At 44.1% G+C, this 15,855-nt stretch overlaps 1 pseudogene; it reads right to left on the bottom strand.

The window, feature by feature from the left end:
- Window positions 1-5: 5 nt before the first annotated feature.
- LOC143883030 (germin-like protein subfamily T member 1 pseudogene) lies at window positions 6-941 on the bottom strand (annotated as a pseudogene).
- Between the last annotated feature and the right edge of the window lie 14,914 nt (window positions 942-15,855).

The following is a 15,855-nucleotide window of genomic DNA, read 5'->3' as shown; positions in this document are numbered from 1 at the left end:
ATGAAACAACAAGATGTCATTAGTGATCATGGGTCCCATCATAACACACCATAACAGATTATTCATAATAAATAATACAATAAATAAAAGGTTCCTCTAGTGAGAAATTACAAGGGCTGAAGAGGGTAGTGGCATAGTCCCCTATTTTATTGAACAAGGCATGAGGGGTAGTGGCTTCCCCCTCAAGGAGGAGAAAAACAAAAGAAGATATAATATATGGAGATAAGGGATTCTTAGTAGCTTAGGAGGAACCAAATTTGGATTTGATGTCTTTCACAGTCTGTTCATCTACTTGGAAAGCCTTGGCCAACACTTGATTAGGAATAGAAGGACTTGAAGCAAAAAGGGCAACTGGAATGATCTCTACCCCTGGCAATTGGCTATCAAAAGCTGTAATTAAGAGTGCCTTTCCCACCCCCACATTGAATTGGAAGTGTATCAACCCCTTAGGAATCACAAAGTTCTCTCCAGGATTCAAGACCTTTGAGAACAGAACATTGCTAGTCGTCACAAACCCAACAAGCACTCTCCCCTCTACAACAAACACAAGCTCAGTTGCTCGAGGGTGTGAATGAGGAGGGTTGATTCCTCCAAGAGCAAGGTCGACACGGTTCATGGATAACCCAAGAGTGTTGAGCCCTGGGAAACTGAGGACATCACCACTAGTCACGTTTAATCCAAAGATGTTTCCTGTGTCGCCCTCTTTGGCTAGACCGGCGAAGAAGAAATCATCGGATGTTACTGTGGGCGAAGGCTTGCATGTGAAACCATTCACAGATATGTTTTGGGGTTTGAGGTCGGCTACGCAGAAGTCCTGCAGAGGGTCAGGGTCTGCATAACATGAATGAAGGAGTAACATTGCAAAGGAGAGGATTAGGAAGAAAGGTGATCTTGCGTTGGACAAAGAAGCCATGGTCGTGCTAGTTTCTCTTGAGAAAGGACTTATGAGGGATTTGTTTTGAGATATGTAGAGGGGAGATCATGTCTTTATATACACAATATATATTCATATAATAATGTGTGAATGCATAAAGTTCAAAAAAAAAGATTTGGACCCAGTTACATTACTATCATAATAAAAAATGAATATTATACGAAATTGGAAATGGGTTAAATTTTGACTAGGTAGAGGTTTCTTGGCCGAGGTTACTTGTTCGTTATGCGCACATGAGAGACCGACTAAGTCCCTGTTTGTGTTGGATTTTGAGAATTGATTTGAGTCCAAAACTGATTATTCGACTCAATAAGATTTTTGAGAATTGATTTTAAGTCCAAAAATGATTATTGGACTCAAAATTAAGATTTTTGATTTTTGAGTCCAACAGTCAGGTTTGGACCCCAGTCAAGTTTGGACCCTGATGATGCCAAAATCCGGATCTGGGCGTCGGACGAGCGCTATCGGCAAAACCAACAGCTTAGGTTGGTAGAGCTCCTATTCATGGGTGCCTACGCTCATAGAAAACAACGTTAGAAGGGCCCCGGAGTGGGGACTCGGGGGCACCCTCCGACGCTCAAGTCAGGTATCGGTATCACAGATATCTAAGCAAGACTAATAGTGATAAACATGCTTATGGGGGGGAGAAGAGTCTCCTTTACCATTGAGCAAAGGGGTGCCTTTTATAGGCTTAGAGTTCTTACACCATGTTTTGGTGTATAAGCCATGTGTCCTTGTGCATGCCAAGTTTTTAGCATGTTTGCCACTTGTCGGTAGTGCTTGCCATGCGTTAGCATGTATGCCATGTGTCTAAAGTAAAAGGGGAATTTATTTATTTTTCCCCCAACACTTGTCTTTATACTCTTCTTGATCATAATTAGATTCCTTTGGTATAAGGGTGACACGTGGCGGGCTCTAACTGTCCTACCGTATTTTCTCCCTATCATAATACGCCCTACTCCCCCAAGGGAGTAAGTTCCTTTGTCCGATCAAAGAATGTAGTGACGAGGGTATTAATGGAAATCTGGGAAGGCGAAGGGGAATGCTGCTACATTCGACGGTTCTTTCTCGAGGGGCCTTTTCTCTATTTAAGTGGAACAACCGTAGGGTGACCGGACCCTTGTCCCGAGGTCCGAGCATTTTTTTGCTCGACTGGTCTCTTTTTCCATCTAAGTGGAATGGTAGTAGTAAGCCCGGGACAGAGGTAACATCTGGGTTGATCCCCCTGAAAAAACCCTAAAACGCTCCCCATGAAAAAAAGACTTGTCCTTTTTAAAAGGGCATGCAGGGCCCATCAACTCCGAGCTAATCATGACCCTTCCACAAACAAGATGTCCTGAAGTGATGCCCCGCGAGGGCGCAATAGAGGTATTCTTGCCGACGAAATTAGAAATCAACAACATTCCATCAAGAAGAAACGTGCAAAAGGGCTCAACCACCCTCTACAGTGTCACATAAAATATGAAGGAAGCAAGCGAGCCTTCCTTTCTAGGTCCTCACAACAACAAAAAAGAGGGAGGAGGAAAAAGAAAGAAAGTTCGAAGAGTTATTACAAACCCAGCACAAGGGTCCGGCATTACTACAACAATTCCACCAGATGGAAAATACTAAGTACAGTGGGAAAGGCTCGGAACCCAGCACATGGGCCCGGCATTACCACTACAATTCCACCAGATGGAAAATACCAAGTACGGTCGGAACGGCTCAGAACTCAGCACAAGGGTCCGGCAAGGCCACTACAATTCCACCAGATGGAAAATACCAAGTACAGTGGGAAAAGGCTCGGAACCCAGCAAAAGAGTCCGGCCTTACTACTACCATTCCACTTAGATGGAAAAAGAGACCGGTCGAGCAAAAAAAGGCTCGCACCTCAGGACAAGGGTCCAGTCACCCTACGGTTATTCCACTTAGATAGAGAAAAGGCCCCTTGAGAAAGAACCGTCGAATGTAGCAGCATGCCCCTTCGCCTTCCCAGATTTCCATTAATACCCTCGTCACTACATTCTTTGACCGGACAAAGGAACTTACTCCCTTGGTCCATTTAATGGACCAAAGGAGTAGGGGGGTATTATGATAGGGAGAAAATACGGTAGGACCGTTAGAGCCCGCCACGTGTCACCCTTATGCAAAAGGAATCTAATTATGATCAAGAAGAGTATAAAGACAAGTGTTGGGGGAAAAATAAATAAATTCCCCTTTTACTTTAGACACATGGCATACATGCTAACGCATGGCAAGCACTACCTACAAGTGGCAAACATGCTAAAAACTTGGTTATACACCAAAACATGGTGTAAGAACTCTAAGCCTATAAAAGGCACCCCCTTGCTCAATGGTAAAGGAGACTCTTCTTCCCCCCATAAGCATGTTTATCTCTATTAGCCTTGCTTAGATATCTGTGATACCGGTATCTGACTTGAGCGTCGGAGGGTGCCCCTGAGTCCCCACTCCGGGGCCCTTCTAACGTTGTTTTCTATGAGCGCAGGCACCCATGAATAGGAGCTCTACCAACCTAAGCTGCTGGTTTTGCCGATAGCACTCGTCCGACGCCCAAATCCAAATTTTGGCATCATCAGATTGGCGCCATCCATAGGACCCGAAAGAAAAAAAATCTGAGCATGACATTAGAGCGCACCTGAGGGGGGCAAGAAGCAAGGTCCAACCCAAAATCCGAGGATCATCCGGGCAAAGAAGCTAAATCCGAGGATCACGTCGCCTTACTCAACTGGCAAGTCAGATCGACGACCTCCCCTGTTGTGTCAATGGTTTTGTGAGTAGCAGAACCCATAATGGAAGCGGGAGATTTTCTTTGAGGTAGAAAAAGGGAGAAGAGGGTTTGGGGAAGGATCTACTACGGCCGCCCCACGCAAATCTGGCCGTCACTCTCATCCTTCCACCTTCATAGCCACCGGCTACCTCCACCTCCGACATCAAAATCATTCATGGCGATGGCAAAAACTCTGCCCGCTGTCAGATCTTCCGCCAAGTAGAGATCCTGAAGCGTACGGACTCGTCCTGCACCATCTATGTGCTCCACACTGAGTCGGATGTAGATGTTGGACTTCTCAAAGATACCGAGGCGTAGGACAACATAGTGGGCGGGAAGATTAGGTGAACACAAGCCCGGAGGGTTTGACCCGAACATGAACGGGGCTACAATCAATGCGTCGGAGATATTTCTCTCCACCGGCAACCCATAACCATTGGCCGATAGACTTTGCCAAAGGTCATCTCTAAAATCTCTCTGTTTGTTTGTGTCTCTTTGCTTTGCGTGTTAAAGGAGGAAAAACAAGGACTCTTGTCATATCATACATTGGGATGAAGGAGGGCCGAAGCACCTTTTATTTATTCTTTTGGAAAAGAAGCAAGAGTGGGAAAGTGTCTAATATAATACCATTTATTAGAAAAGGTAGGTCTTAAAACTCTGAACCCATTGTCTGGGATTTTTTACAAATAGACTAAGAAAGGTAAAAGCAAAACCGATGGTCTTAGTTATTATTCTTACACCACCGTATAAGATCTCTGACTGCACATACAAATGATCAAAAAGAGCGCCAAAAAGACCACTCAAAATAATAATTAATACTCAAATCCTTATGAGTTATTTGAATGACTTGAAAAATCCGGGCCATTTATTTAATGGGCGCTTATACGGAAATGCTACATACTAACCATCAGCTGTTAAAGTCATGGTAAACAACAAAGTATTTCTAGTTGCCAAGTAAATAATCACTATTCAGGTTTCTAAACCATGCGTAGAGCTGTGTTCTCCTCAAAATATCTTGGTTGCAGTTTTATCTTGTTGAAATTCTATGTTTGCTTTTGAAATGCCATTTGCACGATTAATATTTGTGTTGAAGTTCTTCCTCTAGGCCAGTTCCTGCAGGGTCTGAGGCCGAGATCAAAAGCCCTCTCCGAGGCTAAGCATGGCCAAAAAGACCCCTCCAAGGCACGACATCAACGGAGCCCGGATCTCACCTTATGCTGTCGGAGATACCGAGGCATGACATCAACGGAGCCCGGATCCCACCTTATATGGTTGGAGATACCGAGGCACGACGTCAACGGAACCCGGATCCCACCTTATGCGGTTGGAGATACCGAGGCACGACATCAACAGAACTCGGATCTCACCTTATGCGGTTGGAGATACCGAGGCACGACATCAACGGAACCCGAATCCCACCTTATATGGTTGGAGATATCGAGGCACGACATCAACGGAACGGAACCCGGATCCCACCTTAAGCGGTTGGAGATATCGAGGCACGACATCAACGGAACGGAACTCGGATCCCACCTTATGCGGTTGGAGATACCGAGGCACGACATCAACGGAGCCCGGATCCCACCTTATATGGTTGGAGATACCGAGGCACGACGTCAACGGAACCCGGATCCCACCTTATGCGGTTGGAGATACCGAGGCACGACATCAACAAAACCCGGATCTCACCTTATGCGGTCGGAGATACCTAGGCACGACATCAACGGAACCCGAATCCCACCTTATATGGTTGGAGAAATCGAGGCACGACATCAACGGAACAGAACCAGAATCCCACCTTATGCGGTTGGAGATACCGAGGCACGACATCAACAGAACCTGGATCTCACCTTATGCGGTCGGAGATACCGAGGCACGACATCAACGAAGCCCGGATCCCACCTTATATGGTTGGAGATATCGAGGCACGACGTCAACGGAACCCGGATCCCACCTTATGCGGTTGGAGATACCGAGGCACGACATCAACAGAACCCGAATCTCACCTTATGCAGTCGGAGATACCGAGACACGACATCAACGGAACCCGAATCCCACCTTATATGCTTGGAGATACCGAGGCACGACGTTAACAGAACCCGGATCCCACCTTATGCGGTTGGAGATACTGAGGCACAACATCAACTGAACCCGGATCCCACCTTATATGGTCGGAGATATCTAGGCACGACATCAATTGAACCCGATTCCCACCTTATATGGTTGGAGATATCGAGGCACAACATCAACGGAACCCGGATCCCACCTTATGCGGTCGGAGATACCGAGGCACAACATCAACTGAGCCCGGATCCCACCTCATACGATCAGAGATAACGAGGCACGATATCAACGGAACCCCAGTCCCTGGAAGCTGGAACATGGAAAACCTCCGAAAGTTTTATCAGCAAAAAGGAAGGCTATGCGCATCTCCACTTTCCGGCCCGTGATGTTTGCGGGACTGAAAGAAAACAGGGAGTGGGACAGAGGTAACATCTGGGTTGATCCCCCTGAAAATACCCTAAAACGCTCCTCATGAAAAAAGACTTGTCCTTTTTAAAAGGGCAGGCAGAGCCCATCAACTCCAAGCTGATCATGACCCTTCCACAAACAAGATACCCTGAAGTGACGCCCCGCGTGGGCGCAATAGAGGTATTCTTGCCGATCCCAAGGATGGCGCCAATCTAATGATGCCAAAATCCGGATCTGGGCGTCGGACGACCGCTATCGGTAAAACCAGCAGCTTAGGTTGGTAGAGCTCCTATTCATGGGTGCCTGCGCTCATAGAAAACAACGTTAGAAGGGCCCCAGAGTGGGGACTCGGGGGCACCCTCCGACGCTCAAGTCAGGTATCGGTATCACAGATATCTAAGTAAAACTAATAGAGATAAACATGCTTATAGGGGGAAGAAGAGTCTCCTTTACAATTGAGCAAGGGGGTGCCTTTTATAGGCTTAGAGTTCTTACACCATGTTTTGGTGTATAAGCCATGTGTCCTTGTGCATGCCAAGTTTTTAGCATGTTTGCCACTTGTCGGTAGTGCTTGCCATGCGTTAGCATGTATGCCATGTGTCTAAAGTAAAAGGGGAATTTATTTATTTTTCCCCCAACACTTGCCTTTATACTCTTCTTGATCATAATTAGATTCCTTTGGTATAAGGGTGACACGTGGCGGGCTCTAACGGTCCTACCGTATTTTCTCCTTATCAGACCCCAAATCAATTCTACAAAACAAAAACAAACAGGGGCACCTACCCAATTTTGAGTCCAAAAACTCAAAATATAAAAGGAACAAAAGCCCAAGGAAGGTTGTATTTGTCCCCTATTTCAACTAAACACGTGGCATAATTATCGATGCATGAAAATCCATGTAAAATGTGTAGATGTGGATTTCCGTCCCCTTTGTTGTGCACTTGTAATCTCTTTCCTTTAATTAGTAATATTTTCAAAAGAAAAAATTGTAAACTCATTTATAATATTACCAAAATAATCAGTAAACATTATATGAAATTCCAGATGACTGATTAAAACTAAACGGGCAGAAGACCATTGAGAAGTCGGTTTACATTGTCCGGTCACATGGACAAGCTGAAATGGCTATAAGAGACTAGTTCTTTAAGATATGTTTAAGTTTTGACTATAACAGAGTTCTATTATATATGGGTTTAATGGGTAACATCTGCATAGCAATTTCCATGCTTTGATTTGGCCTTCAAAGTTAGTGTAGAAAAATTACCATAAGTCAGTTTTCAATACATTGAAAGCCATGGTAGCTAGCTTTCTCAAAATACAGCGAGCACTTAGCTGTTTGGACAGGTTTAAAGGTTCCTTTAGCAAAGAAGGTATCATCTTTGAACTAGAAGGCTATACTGAAATCTAGTCCTAGCAAATCTTACCTGATGGCAGTTGATGCACAAGATATAGAGTTAGGCTACATATAAGAAAGTTCCTACAAGAATTGTTCTTCCCATTTGACCAGAGGTGTGTTACAATATTATCCTCTTTGTTCAGATTAAAAAAAAGAGGGATTACATTATCCTTAGTTTACGTTTGGTCTACTGGCTGCCAATTGTTTCAGGGTGTGTGGGATAGCAAGCAAGGATAAAGGGAAAGCCTGAATCACCTACAATTCTCACTACGAAATAGGAGCATGGTGTAAGTGTTTTATTTTAATTCTTCTCTTTACAGGTTGATGGGGAACTTAAGCTCTTGGTGTCTCTGTTAAAGCTGTAGTTAGAGTTAAATTTAAGAGATTTATCACATAAGGCATTTCGCGGACCGGCTGTTGAATGAGAGCAGCCACCTCACATGAATTAAATGAATGAGACAAAATCTGAGCGCTCCTTAGTCGGTTTGCGAAATGCCTTCGGCGATAGTCCCTAGCAAGTCCCTAAATTTAAAGTATTTTTTAGTTTTATTTATTTTATTTAATTTTTGATAGATACAGCGAGGACAAAATTGTTATTTTGTGTCCTAGGTCATTTTGGGGACCAAATCCCTAAATTTAAAGTGTATTTTAGTTTACTTTTATTTTTAATTGATTCACCGAGAAAAAATTGTAATTTTGTGTCAAGGTCATTTTAGTCATTTTGTTGGCCTAGCTTGCACATGTACGAGTCAAACATGTTTGCTCTGCCTTTTCCCTTCCTACTTCCCTCTTATTTCAAATTCAAACGGTTCCTTGAAACTCTAAGCCGATCACCACTTCCCTAAGCAATTGAGTCTCCATTTTTCCATACCAACTATCACTACCATTGGCTATGCCTATCTCCATTTACTTCTATTCGTTGGGATTTTTGCAGAGATTCTCAACTAGAGAGACCTCCAATGAAGCTCCATCGTATGCAAGCTTGTGATTGAAGAAAAGTGCCAACTTGTCGCATTTTCTCTGTTTTGAAGGCTTCTTTTTATTGTTCTTATTATGTATTCTTGTCCTTCTATCATATATATTGAAATACATCTGTTAGGTAATTGTTCTTCTATTTCGGTTGTGGATCTTGGGCTAGTGTGAACCTCAGTTTCACTATTTGCGAAGCAGATATTTTGGCGCTGCGAAATTTGTTATTCTATACATAGTATCAGAACCACAACGGTGGTAGTTGGTGCTTTTTACCATTAAAGCACCAACTGGAGGTATCTCTTCATTCTGAAGCCCTTGGCTTCGTATATTCCGTTCACTTGGTTGACGACGAGCTGGGAGTCGCTATGGACTTTTAACTTTTCCACGCCGAGCTCCGTGGCTAGACTTAGCCCTGCCAGTAAGGCTTCGTATTAGGCCTCGTTGTTGGAGGCTTTGAAATCTAGCCGGAGGGCGTATTCCAGCATGAATCCTTCTGGGCCGCGGAGGCCCTCTACCGACCGCGCGATCGCAGACCCGGATTCAGACGCCATCATATTGGCGTCATCCGTGGGACTCGTCGAGTACTGAACGCCTTATGGCGATGAGAAACCACACCCAATAGCAAGAAATAGGGGTAATGACCAGGAGCCAGGCTCAACGCGCACAAATAGGGGTAATGACCAGGAGCCAGGCTCAACGCGCACAAATAGGGGTAATTACTTTTATTTTTAATTGATTCACGGAGAAAAAATGGTAATTTTGTGTCAAGGTCATTTTAGTCATTTTGTTGGCCTAGCTTGCACATGTACGAGTCAAACATGTTTGCTCTGCCTTTTCCCTTCCTACTTCCCTCTTATTTCAAATTCAAACGGTTCCTTGAAACTCTAAGCCGATCACCACTTCCCTAAGCAATTGAGTCTCCATTTTTCCATACCAACTATCACTTACCTATGCCATTAATTCTCCACTTTCCAGTGGCTATGCCTATCTCCATTTACTTCTTTTCGTTGGGATTTTTGCAGAGATTCTCAACTAGAGAGACCTCCAATGAAGCTCCATTGTATGCAAGCTTGTGATTGAAGAAAAGTGCCAACTTGTCGCATTTTCTCTGTTTTGAAGGCTTCTTTTTATTGTTCTTATTGTGTATTCTTGTCCTTCTATCATAGATATTGAAATACATCTGTTAGGTAATTGTTCTTCTATTTCGGTTGTGGATCTTGGGCTAGTGTGAACCTCAGTTTCACTATTTGAGAAGCAGATATTTTGGCGCTGTGAAATTTGTTATTCTATACATAGTATCAGAACCACAACGGTGGTAGTTGGTGCTTTTTACCATTAAAAAAAAGGTAGTTGGAGCTTTTCAAGATTTTCTTGTTGAAGAAGTTCAATTGGTGCTTCGGAGATGGATATGAGCAGAATGGTTAGTAGGTAACATTGAAATACTAAATCAATCAAACTACAAGATATGGAGAACATGTACGGAGTCTTACCTAGTGAAGAAGATTTATGAAAACCTTAAAAACAACCACAAAAGGGAAGAGAGGCACCACCACCCGCCCCAACCCCTCAACTATGATAAGAGAAAAGAGGCCAAGAAGAGAGATGAACCCAAACCAACATGGGCACCCTTAATCCGACATTTAAGGACCATCATCATGAAGATAACCCGTTGATTTACCTGACCGGGTAGTAACTCCACTTATCTAATTAGCTCTAATATTTCTAACCAGGCTATCAGGTTGAATATCCATTTCAACTTCATTAGTGTTGGACCGGGTCCCTCCCATTTGGGAGTGCTGGCCACACTTATGGGGAGAAGGAAAGGGTGTAATGGTAGTGGGTGTGTGTATTAATGTCGATGGTGATGCATATCATTACTTTATTCAAGAATGAGAAGAGAAGAATAAAGTATTGAAATGCATGAGAGATATCGCCGTATTTCGCGCATGCATGTAAATTTTTTTATCCCTTTCGGTGAAGCACGCGCGAATGTCGGTTGCTTTCGGAGCATGCATTCGCGAAAGTCAGCATTTCGATAGTTGGTTTATTCCGCGATTGCGTGCACAAACTCCCCTTTACGTACCTATAAATATGGGCAAAGGCTGAGGAAGAAAAACACAACAACAGAAGCACAAACACAAGTGCTTTGTAGAGAGTAAAGGCACTGACACCAGCAGTACAGTGAGAGATGGAGAGAGAGAAACACAGTTCTCTCATACCTGTGTAATCCGGCGAAACCGGGAGAAAATAGCGAGCCAGTGTGTGATGGGAGTATTAGCTACTCATAGCCATACATTGAAGGCACGGTATCTGTGTGCACTGAGCAAGAGATCCACCCTGCAAGTGATGTTGTAACCCATTATTTACTATAGTAGAAGTTTTCAACTAGACTACGGTTCCGTGGTTTTTCCCTTCATCCTTGAGGGTTTTCTAGGTAAAAATTTCTGGTGTCATTTCGGAAAAACTATATTTGGGCCTGTAATTCCGCAATTGTAACATTTTTCCCAACAATTAGGAAACCAAGGGAAGGTCTTCAAGGGCTACTGAGCTCGTAAGTAAACTAGAGATGTAGTTGTCTTCTTCAGCTCTGTTCATCAATTCTTGGATTACTGGCTAACAATTCGTCTTTGTTTGTGGGCCTAGAGAGGGTTCCCTGCCTGCTGAGATACCACCCAAATTATATTGTCAAGGAACATATCTGGAAGGGCTAACCGCCTCTATAGTGCTAACCATATCTGGGGATCTATTGAGATTCTAGGTAGAGGTAATCTTATTCTGCTTACCAACATTTTTGGACCTCCTTTACTTCCTAGTAACCCTATAATGTCTTTCCCAATTATTGGACTTCCTTGACTTCCTGGTAACCCTATAATGTCTTTCCCAATTACTGCTGAGGCTGATGCCTCTACTGAACTATTATTGAAGGAATCCAGTCTCTCTACTACATCTCCCACATCAAGGATTTCTCTAGACTGATCTTGTATTTCTATCAAGGGCTAAGGATGAGCTATCACTATCCCGAACTGGATCTGGACTAGCATACAAGTCTTGGATGCTTCTAAAATTGTCCCTTTAGAGATTATCTTGCCTTGGCTACCTTTCTTTCCATTGAGCCTCGCAAGAATAGAGGGTCCTCCTCTATTGGCAACACGGTCTCCACTGAAACTGGCTTCAACAGAGTTGAGTTTTTACAACTCGGGTTGAGTTTGGGTAGGGTTTGGGTTGAGGATTTGAGCAACCCAACCCGAGTGAAACCCAACATTTTTTATGAATTTTTTATTTTATAAGATTAAAAACTCGGGTTGAACTCGGGTCGGGTTTGGTCTGAAAAAATGGGTTCCTCGTGTCAGGTTGAACCTCGTCGGGTTGCAAATCGGGTCGTATTGGGAAAATGGGTTCCTCGGGTCGGGTTGGGTCGGGCTCAACCTGAACCAACCCGCCCCTAGTTGCACCCCTACTGTCAAGAGATGGTTTGTCCTTGAAATCTTGGGAGAAACAGTTGTTTCAATCTAGAATCTGCATCATGATGGCGCTAGAATCCGGGTTCGCAATCGCGCAGTGGGGGGTAGAGAGCCTCCGCTGGGGTCTGCAATCACAAACAAAGGGGTCAGGGAGGTCCGGGGTGGCTCCCGGACGACCACTTCGACTCCCAAGTCAGATTCTGGACCAACAATATAAAGAACAACAAGAAATGGGGGAGGTACAATCAGGTTTACTATGACCAATATACGGGTTCTTTCTCTGATATGTGGCTAGGTGAGTTGGGGGCCGAGGGAGGGATAGGGTGTCTAGCGCCTGTTCCCTTTCTTGATTAAAGTTGGAAAACCTTACTGGCGGTATTGAGCTTCCTCTAATGGCCGTACTTTTTAGAGTCGTTCCTTTTCTTAGGCTGGATCGGCCTCCCTCTCTTAGGGGATTAATGGCGTATTTATACTTTGGTCTTGCATGCAAATCCTCTTCATGGGGCGCCACGTGGACCTTTTCATCATTTCAGAGAGAAAACCTTCTTTTGTTGGATTGGGTTGCCCCCTGGTTCGACGGCGCGCGTGGCTTTGTTGTGTAGTCTTGCCCATAATCATGATGACGAAGTTTTTGGAGGCAGGGAGGTGACATGTGGCAGGAGCACGTGGTCTTACCGTGTATTTATGTCTCTTCTAATCATGATTAGATTCTTCTACCGTATGGGTGACACGTGGTGAGATCCAATGGTCCCATCGTATTTATGCCCTATCATAATACCCCCTACTCCTACCCGGTCAAAGAATATCGTGACGAGGGCAATTATGGGAGCCTTGGAATACGAAGGGACGTGCTGTTTCGTTTGGCGGTTCCTTCCCGAGGAATTGTAGTGCCATTATGTGGCGCTAGTCGGTCATCAAATAGGAAGGGGACACGCATAGGGTGAGTCGCTTCGTTTCCTGACCCAAGGGTTTCTCCTTGGGTTTATAAAGGATGATTTTTCTGCCTTTTTCACAGATTGCTTTTCCGTTTTTCCGCCCTTGTTTGACAATATGTCCAAATCTTTCGCCGGCTCTTCTTCGTGGGTCAAGGGTAAGGCCTCTCTCTCTCAGGAGTCTTCGAGTGACCCTGACTTGTATTCTGACTCGGAGGAGACCTCATGGCCCATCAAAAGAAGGCTAGGAGGGATCCGGGCCCTCCTTCTAGCTTTCCTCCTCTCCGCCTCTCTCCCTCGCCTAGCAAGGACAAGCCTTCTCGTTCTTATGTTGCTAAGAAATGGTCTTTTTTCTCCAAGGCCTATCGATAGGGGATGGAATTGTGCGACCAAGTCTTGAAGATGGACAAGGAGATTGAAGACTTGAAGCGGAGAAACGAGGAGCTGTAAAGGAAGGTCCATGCTCTTAACAAGCAGTTGCTCGAATATGAGGTGGACCCCCTGCTGGAGAGCTCCTGGGAGGAGGAGGAGGAGGAGGAGTCTCTAGAAGAGAGATCTTTCCCTAGTCATTCGGACTGATTTGGGGGTAGGGGACCGGTGATCAGCTTCTCAGGGGCCAGGCTTCCTCTTTTTCTCTTTTCTTTTCTTTTTTGTATTGGGGGTCCTGGGGGCCCAGGCCCTGCGTGCCATATCTTCCTGTTTCTTTCTCTCTTCCCTTTTTTTTGTATGCCTGCGGGCCAAAAGAAGATAATTATGGTCTGTGGACCCCGATCCGAGGACGGTGAGGGAACAGGTCCCTACATCCTCCTCTAGATCTCCACAAAGTGAAGGAGAGCTCTACCAGGGAACTCTCGAAACTGTTGCCACCCTCACAGCATAGCATGAGTGGCGGTATTAAAAGAAAGAGATACATCCTGATCCGGAGCCAGGGCTCGAAACCAAGATATATCTAAAAATAACTCAGAGTCGCCATCCATGGATGCGCCATGGAACCAAAACAAATGCTCTGTTTGCAATGGATAACCAGAGATACAAAAGGTCCGTGCCTGATGACGAATGGAGAAGGTCCGAAGAGCGCCCCCAATTCGCCTGAGTGCGAACACTTGGTCTCTTATGCCATTTTTCATTAACTTCGAAGAAGTTTGGGTAAAAATCATGTGAAATGGGAACAAATATCCCCGAGTGAACGACTACCTAATCATGCATGACTCGGGGAAGAAATAATAAACACACATAAAGTAAGATAAAAGATGTGTCACCTAATGACAACTAGGTTATGAGTGACATGCCTAACAGGTGTCTAAGTTCTGGTGGACGAACACATGCATGCTACAGCTAAAGCTATAGGTCTGCACAAGAAAGTAAGAAAACACAACAAAATATACAATATAATACAACAAATACTAAGACTCTATATGATTTAGCCCGAGTCCTTGGATGGTCTGATGTTCATCCAAAGAAGCCTACGTATCCCCGCCTCCACGAGAATCAAAGCAACGTAGTTCTTTCCACCTATTCTAAACTATGATGTCTAAGACACCTAGACCTCTATCTTAGACTCGATCTAAAAGACCGGACTAGTTCTTAATGCTTCTTGCACGATTATTTAAATTCCAGTGAATTGTAGATTTTAGGACACTCTATATGCCCTAACTGAATGCAGGTTAGCCCTAAGCTAATGCAGGTGGTTCCTACAACCTATGTGTAACTAGGCTGTGCGTCCTAAGAAAAATAATGGGATCACTAACGCATCTTAGACCTAGTCATCAGTCGGCGATGTGAATCGCCAACTGACCGGACGGAGGCGTAACAAACCCTAACTCTAACACAAACACAAACAAACCACACAACACATCAAAGACAAACTCATAACTCTAAAACTCTTTATTTAGGACAAACTCCTAACTCTAGAGGAAGATCTTGTTGAAAACAAAGTTTTGAAGAAAAATGGTTAAATGATTTATTTACAAAGTTTGGCTGGACTTGGGATGAAGATCCCAAGCTGCACTACGTACCTCGTGGAAGAGGATCAAGCCAACGTAGTTCGAAACGAACTTTCCTAATACGCTAAAAAACTCAACACTTTAGATTTTTTAAAGGTTTTTGATATTTTCAAATGCTTTTGATGTGCTTTTATATTTTTGGTGATTAAAAGTGTGTTAACACCCTTTCGGCTAAAGGGGATCCGATAGAAGAGCCTCCTTACCCACCATATCACGGTAGAGTAATTTAGAGGGAAACGGGATCCCTAAAGCCTAAGGGGAAAGAAATCAAAACGTGGGAACTAAAGTCCCAATGGAAAGAACAATCTCGAAGAGACGAAAACGAAACTAAAGAACCCTAATCAATCTCCAAAGGAGACGATATCTAACCCGCGAGGGAAAACCCTAAATAAACGAGAGATGAAAAGCTTCTAACCCTAAGGGTAAAATTCTAAACAAAAGGAACAGACAAAACCCTATAAAAAGAACTACTAAATTGACAGAATCCTGAAACTCGAAAAGGATCCTGAGGAACGTGCAAAGAATAGTCCTGGAAAGAAAAGAAACCCCTCAAACCCTGTGAACACCCTAAGATGGGAAAAAAATGATAAGAAGGGCAAGGGGTTGGCTCAAGAAATATTCCGTCATCGCCGCCTAAACCAGAGAGAAGTGTTCCCAAAATCGATGGCGATCCCAAACACTTGCGAAAAACTTAAGCTCTAATGGAAAATCAAGATGACAAGGGTTTGCTCAAGAAATCCCAAATAAACCTGAATAGTGATACCAAAACCCGAAGGGGAAAAGATAAAAAAAGAAAAAAGGGGGCTCCGAGTAGCCTCATCATAGCCCGCTCCATCTTCTAGAATAACAAAACCAGTCATGCCAGAGACATCATCTACTTAACACATGCCATTTTCAAATCAAAATATAGAAACCAAG

This window comes from Tasmannia lanceolata, unplaced genomic scaffold, assembly GCF_043159265.1.
Source record: "Tasmannia lanceolata isolate RefF3 unplaced genomic scaffold, GAP_Taslan_0.1 ptg000002l, whole genome shotgun sequence".
Classification (NCBI taxonomy): Eukaryota; Viridiplantae; Streptophyta; class Magnoliopsida; order Canellales; family Winteraceae; genus Tasmannia; species Tasmannia lanceolata.
Note: the sequence above shows the minus strand (reverse complement) of the source record. Positions and strands in the feature narration are given on the sequence as shown.